The sequence below is a fragment of the Podarcis bocagei genome, assembly GCF_964188305.1.
Source record: "Podarcis bocagei genome assembly, chromosome: 9".
Classification (NCBI taxonomy): Eukaryota; Metazoa; Chordata; class Lepidosauria; order Squamata; family Lacertidae; genus Podarcis; species Podarcis bocagei.
Window position 1 is genome coordinate 71,331,315 of NC_138134.1, and position 6,926 is coordinate 71,338,240.

Genomic DNA, 6,926 nt, shown 5'->3' on the forward strand with positions numbered 1-6,926 from the left:
CTTCAGAGTATACAATATATATCCCATTTCAATGTACATTAAACAATTATACTTAACATCCCCTGGAGTCTCTCCCAGTCTTACCTGGAGCTGCCAGGGATTAAACCCAGTATCTTCTGTATGCAAAACATTAAGCTATGATCCTTCCCTCGGAGTACATTGCGTCTTGGGCCATGCATTTTGGAGAATTTGGGAGACATATGTGCTAAGTATATCTGTATGGTGCACCTTCAAAAGTGGATAAATTACCAATCACACCAGAAGCAAAAATCCTTTATTTGAAGAAGAATTTATTCAGACCTCTTTCTGCAGGCTATTTTTTTTCCTGCTTAAGTTACTGCTTCTGACTTAATATTTCATTTTCTCATTATAAGCAGACACTCTTTCCCTCTCCAAACTGGACTTTGATTAGTAGAGCTCTCACATCTCTGATTAATACTTTGAGATGCCCTTTCTTAACCTCTTGATACAACATATGCTCTTTTCAAAGGTTGATTTACAATGGGCGACCTCATTAGAAGAGCACATTGTCAAAAAACCATTCAACAACCCAGCAGTAATGACTTAATAGGGTGGCAGCCCATAATTTTTTTAAGGGGGAGAACAGAAGGGTCAAAGTGTATTTCTAAGTGGGCAAGTTCTCTGAAAGTAAAATAACATTACGTATTTGGTAAAGACAGTAGTTCTGCAATGGAGGGAGGAAGAAAATGGGGGTCAAGCTGCTTGCTTGGTTTTTTTTTTTGGGGGGGGGTGCCTGCCTACCTCTCTGGTGCCACCCATAATGAAGACACATATAGTTACTGCAGTGCTTCCCATGTAATCTTGGAGACACCAAAGTAAAGAATGTTGCTTTCCAGAGCAGTTAAAAATTTCCAGAAAAGGTAAGGAAAGATAAGGTAAAAACGTATTGGGAAAATATATACAGTGGTACCTCTGGTTATGTACTTAATTCGTTCCGGAGGTCCATTCATAACCTGAAACTGTTCTTAACCTGAAGCACCACTTTAGCTAATGGGGCCTCCCGCTGCTGCCGTGCCGCCAGAGCATGATTTCTGTTCTCATCCTGAAGCAAAGTTCTTAACCCAAGGTACTATTTCTGGGTTAGTGGAGTCTGTAACCTGAAGCATATGTAACCTGAAGCGTATGTAACCTGAGGTACCACTGTATAATGAATTAAAGAAGATATTTAGATACACGTTTTTGAAAAAGCCAGAGGCATTCTTGTTGGGAATGGTAGAAGACATTACTAAGAATAACCAGAAACTGTTCTTATATGCAACAACAGCGGTGAGGTTATTGTTAGCCCAGGTTTGGAAACAACAGCAAGTACCAACATTAGAAGAAGGGCAACAGAAGGTAATAGAATATGCAGAAATAGCTAGATTAATGGGGAAAATTCGACAACAGGCGATGAAACATTTCAAAAAGAATGGGAAAAATTTATGTCATACATAGGAAGGATAAGGTGAAATAGTGAAACCAGTAGAATTGAAATAAACCTCATAATGTGAAATACAAAGACAATTTCTGGATAAAGAAAATAATAAAAAGTCAAATGTACAAGGTGACTAATCTAACCAGTGGTAGTTGTAAATGAATATGCACACAATAAGAATTGTATATACAGGAGGATTTATTTGACTATAGACACTCTATGGACAAATACAAAAGAAGAAAAACAATAATATACAAAACGAATGAAGACAATGCGAAAAAGTTAGATGTGATATAAAAGGCCAGAAGAGGGAAGTAGGGAAGTCGACTCTTGGGAGCAGGTGTAAATGTGAAATGTAATACAATATGTGTATGTGGAGTGTACAAATGAAAATCAATAAAGAATATTATGGGGGAAAACTGTTTTCCAGAAAAGTTTACTCAAACTAATTTTGCAGGGCTTCCTCTTCTTCTTTTAAAAAACAGTGTGATGAAATACAGATATAATTGTTTCAAGGAAGGACCATGTATTCCTAATCATAAACATTCAGCGCGCAAGGGTGGGGAAGCTTTGGGTCCCTTCAGGCTTTTTGCTCATGTGTAAAATGTAGAAGTGAACAGAGTGAGCAGAAGTGAGAACACGGACCTGCACGCCTGCCCCTCCCCCCATCGCCATTGTCCTCCATGTCATGAAGAGAGATAGTCTGAAGCAGGGAGTCTCCTGCTACCTGTAGTGACTCTCTGTGTGATTTAGAACCGCGCATGAGTACAGGACCTTTTTAAAAAAAATATTTATTGAAAGTTCAAAAAGTACATAATTATATGTGCTCTAAACATTGTTGTTGTTTGTTGTTTAGTAGTTTAGTCGTGTCCAACTCTTCGTGACCCCATGGACCAGAGCACACCAGGCACTCCTGTCTTCCACTGCCTCCCGCAGTTTGGTCAAACTCATGCTGGTAGCTTCGAGAACACTGTCCAACCATCTCGTCCTCTGTCGTCCCCTTCTCCTTGTGCCCTCCATCTTTCCCAACATCAGGGTCTTTTCCAGGGAGTCTTCTCTTCTCATGAGGTGGCCAAAGTATTGGAGCCTCAGCTTCATGATCTGTCCTTCCAGTGAGCACTCAGGGCTGATTTCCTTCAGAATGGATAGGTTTGATCTTCTTGCAGTCTATGGGACTCTCAAGAGTCTCCTCCAGCACCATAAATCAAAAGCATCAATTCTCCGGCGATCAGCCTTCTTTATGGTCCAGCTCTCACTTCCATACATCACTACTCTAAACATGGTGAGATGTAAATAAAAGAGAGAGAAAGAAAAAGAGAAACAGAACCCATGTAGAAGGGAAAATAAAGGGGGGAGTGGGGAAAACCCAAAACTGTATGCTTCACAAAGTTGTTATTGTTCTTCACCACATCTTAACCTACTACAGTATTTGTAAGAATGGATTCCAAATATCATTGAATTTGTCCATGGCAAGTCTGTGTTTATATGCAAGTTGTTCATATGTTGCGACCTTGTAGAAGTCTTCAATCTGATCATAGAAGGGAGCCACATTTTTATTTTTCCAATTCATCAGTATCCGTCTTTTTGCTGTGGTAAGGGCACGGAGAGTCCACTGATATTGTCCTTTTGTAAGGTTCCATGTGCCAGGTATATAATTCAAGAGGATATTTTGCTCTGTAAATGTAAGGTTGTGCCATACAGTTCTGCTGATAGTTTCAGTTATCTTCTGCCAAAAATCTTTCAATACAGTCGTACCTCGTGTTAAGTACTTAATTCATTCCGGAGGTCCGTTCTTAACCTGAAACTGTTCTTAACCTGAAGCACCACTTTAGCTAATGGGGCCTCCTGCCGCCGCCGCGCCACTGGAGCATGGTTTCTGATCCTATCCTGAAACAAAGTTCTTAACCCGAAGTAATATTTCTGGGTTAGCGGAGTCTGTAACCTGAAGCGTATGTAACCTGAAGCGTATGTAAGCCGAGGTACCACTGTACAGGACAATGGAAAAACACATGTTTTAGAGAAGCATTATCCCTATTGCATCTCCAACAGTTAGATAACTTAGATATGAGTACAGGACTTGAAGGGTGATAGAGGCAGACATTAACATACACACCTGCCACCTGCACAGGTGAGTGGTGAGTGTGGGAGGATTGTTTCATAACAGCCTAAAGCCTTAGAGATCCATGGCAAGAGGGGACCACATTGAACCAGACAATGGGTGAAGAACCTTTGGTCCTCCAGGTGCTGCTGAACCATAACACCCATCAGCCCTGATTACTGGACATGCACATTGTGTCTGATGGGAGTTACAGTCCAACAACATCTGTAAGCCATCAGGCCCTCCATCCTTGCAGTTGATGATAGGTAGTTTAGTAGATGTATTATAGCTATTTTTGGTTCTGATGTGCTACATTTTCTTTCTCACTGGCTTTCTCTCATGAGCAATTTCTCTGTAAAAACTCAAACTCTTGGGAACAACCTGTTTGTTTCCATAGTCTGAGAAAGTGACAGAAAAGAGATGGTTAGGTAATCATTTTTTAGTAAGCTAAACATCAATATGTCAGTTATGGTCAGTAAATTGTCTTTCCGACTTTTCCTCCCTGCTTGACTTCCTGTAGGCTATGACGCAGCTACTAAAACTGCCGAGCCAATATCCATTTAATTTTAATTATTCCACTTTTTAATTACTGTTCTCCTTTATTGATCAAAATCCCACAATTTAGTCCCTTGGAATCAATGCAAACAGTGCAGCATGTGACACAACTGGTTGGCTTTATAAATAAATGTTTCCCATAATTGCTTGTCTGGGCATAGCATTTCAGAACTAGTTGTCAGTTTTTTGACAGCCGCCTCTTGCTTACAATCAGAATGAAATAACAGTGCAGATTATTACAATTTGGGTGTGCAAAAGGCCCGAGGAACCTTTGAGAATGCTTAATATTCATTGAGAGGAGAGACGCAATCCTCTTGGGCAGGGCTGTTGCTCAGTAGCAGAGCCCTGTATACAGAAGGACCCAAGTCTAATCCTCAACATCTCCAGATCTCAGGGAGTGGGCAGACGAGGAATGGTGGAGACCGCCTGCCCAGCCTGACCTTTCCAGAGAAGAAGGAGACAGTTCAGAATTACAACAGGGGTTTGAGGGAGATCACAGCTCAGAGGCAGTTGAGAGGGAAAGCTGGTGTGCTGGTCCCGGGGGGTTACCGTGCAGTGTGGTCCGAGGCTGAAGCAGGGTCCAAGGTAGGGAGTCGGGCGTGGTCAGGAACTCTGGCAGAAAGCAGGACAGGGTGCCAGCAGGAACAGGTAACCAACGATGTTGCTCCCGCAACCTGGGACTGGGCTGACTGGCCTTTATCTCCTCTGAGGCCTAGGGTGGTTCCGGCCCACAGGTGACTCGCCTCCCCTGGCCTTAAGGTGAGCACTCCTCCTGAGAGCACTTAGTTCCCTCTGTCTCTCTGCCCTGAGCCTCTGCAGCTCAGGAGAGGCTGGAGGATTACTGGACCCAGAGGCAACCTCACCTTCCCCTGACAGGGCTGGGAGAGGAGAACCTGCAGGCAATGGGTCCTCGATCACCTCTGGAGCCAGAGCGGATTCAGCTGGTGTCTGCTCCTGAGGCTCCAGCACAGGTGAGGGCCCTTCAGATTCAAGCCCCTGCCCCGGCTCAGCCGGCCCTGGAGGCGGGGACTCCTATGCAGGCTGGGATTCCTCCGGTTCAGCCTCTGAATCAGACTCCCAGGCCATCACAGCTGGGAAATAATGGAAGAGGAGGAGGAAGAAGCACTGGGGTGGGGGACAACTGATAGACACAGTGTCTTTAGAAGGCATTCCAGACCCCACCTCCCAGAACCTGGCAAGCCTTGAAAGTAGGAGAGCAAACAGCTCAAAGGCAGAGGGCACTTCTCAGCACCCGTAGTGATGACACATGAGGAAGTGGGAGAGACGGAGGGGGTGGAGATTCACTCAGGACAATGCCATTATTCCAAGAGGCTGTATTCCCGACAAAATGGACTGTTTCAAGAGGTGGCAGAAAGATATCTCTAGATTTGTTTGGCAGGGCAAAAAGCCCAGAATAAAATTTAAAATACTAACTGATGCTAAAGAAAGAGGAGGGTTTGCCCTGCCAGACTTTAAACTTTATTACGAATCAGCAGCTTTCTGCTGGTTGAAGGACTGGCTACTTCTTGAAAACACTGATATTTTGGATCTTGAAGGTTTCAACAATGTTTTTGGGTGGTGTCAGGGAACTGCCATCGGAAGGAAGGGAGGTGGAAGGGCTCACACAGGTTGGGAGAGACTCAGCAGCTGAAGAGGGAACCAGCAGGGGGAGAGGAGGTGAGCTGAGGGAAAGTGAGCAGGAGGGATGGCTCAGAGACACTTCCAGCGAAAACAGTGGGGAGGTTTCAGGACCTCCTGTAGGGACACCCACTCCTCGCCGGAAACTGTCACGTAGAGAGTCCAGAAGACGTGTTTCCGTTAAGGAGCTTTTATGTTGGAAGCGATTCCGAAAGCAACCACTGTCAGAATCTGCTAGCGACTGACGGAGCCATGTTTAAGGGGCTCCGTTACAGACAGAGGTTTGCAAGCTTGATCAAACTCTGAGGGACTTGGATTTTACGCACAAGCAGCTCATCGTCCCATCACAGGTGGCATGCATATTTGTGGTATGACAAGGTTAAAGCTCATAAAGCATTTAAAAACCATATTGTCAGAAGAGCACTGTTTAATGTCTGGATAAGATACAAAGACCTACTTGAAAATAAAACCCCAAGGTGGTTGTCACCAATGGAGGCGAAGGCTCTGAAAAAGCTCAATATGGAGGCCAAGTGGCCGAAATATTGGGAAATTTTGGAGCAGGAAGGAGACAAATTGAAACTGCAGAGTTTTGAGAAACTAAAAGATAAAGCGCGAGACTGGCTTCATTACTACCAAATAAGAGAAACCTTTAATTCAGATAAAAAAATTGGCTTCCAGGTGGAAAAATCAAAGTTGGAAACAGAATTGTTAGAACCCAAAACTAAGATTTTGTCAAAGATGTATAACTTGCTGTTGAAATGGAATACTCAGGATGAAACGGTTAAATCTGCAATGATTAAATGGGCACAGGACGTTGGTCATAATATTATGTTTGCTGACTGGGAACAGTTGTGGACCACCGGTATAAAATTCACGGCATGTAATGCCTTGAGAGAGAATATTATGAAAATGATTTATAGGTGGTACATGACCCCAGTCAAGCTTGCAAAAATCTATCATCTGCCCGATAATAAATGCTGGAAATGTAAGGAAACTGAAGGTACATTCTTTCACCTTTGGTGGACGTGCCCGAAGATTAAGGCTTTCTGGGAAATGATATATAATGAACTGAAAAAGGTATTTAAATATACCTTCCTGAAGAAACCAGAGGCCTTTCTCTTGGGCATCGCTGGCCATTTGGTGCCAAAGAAGGACAGAACTTTCTTTCTGTATACAACAACGGCAGCAAGAATACTCATC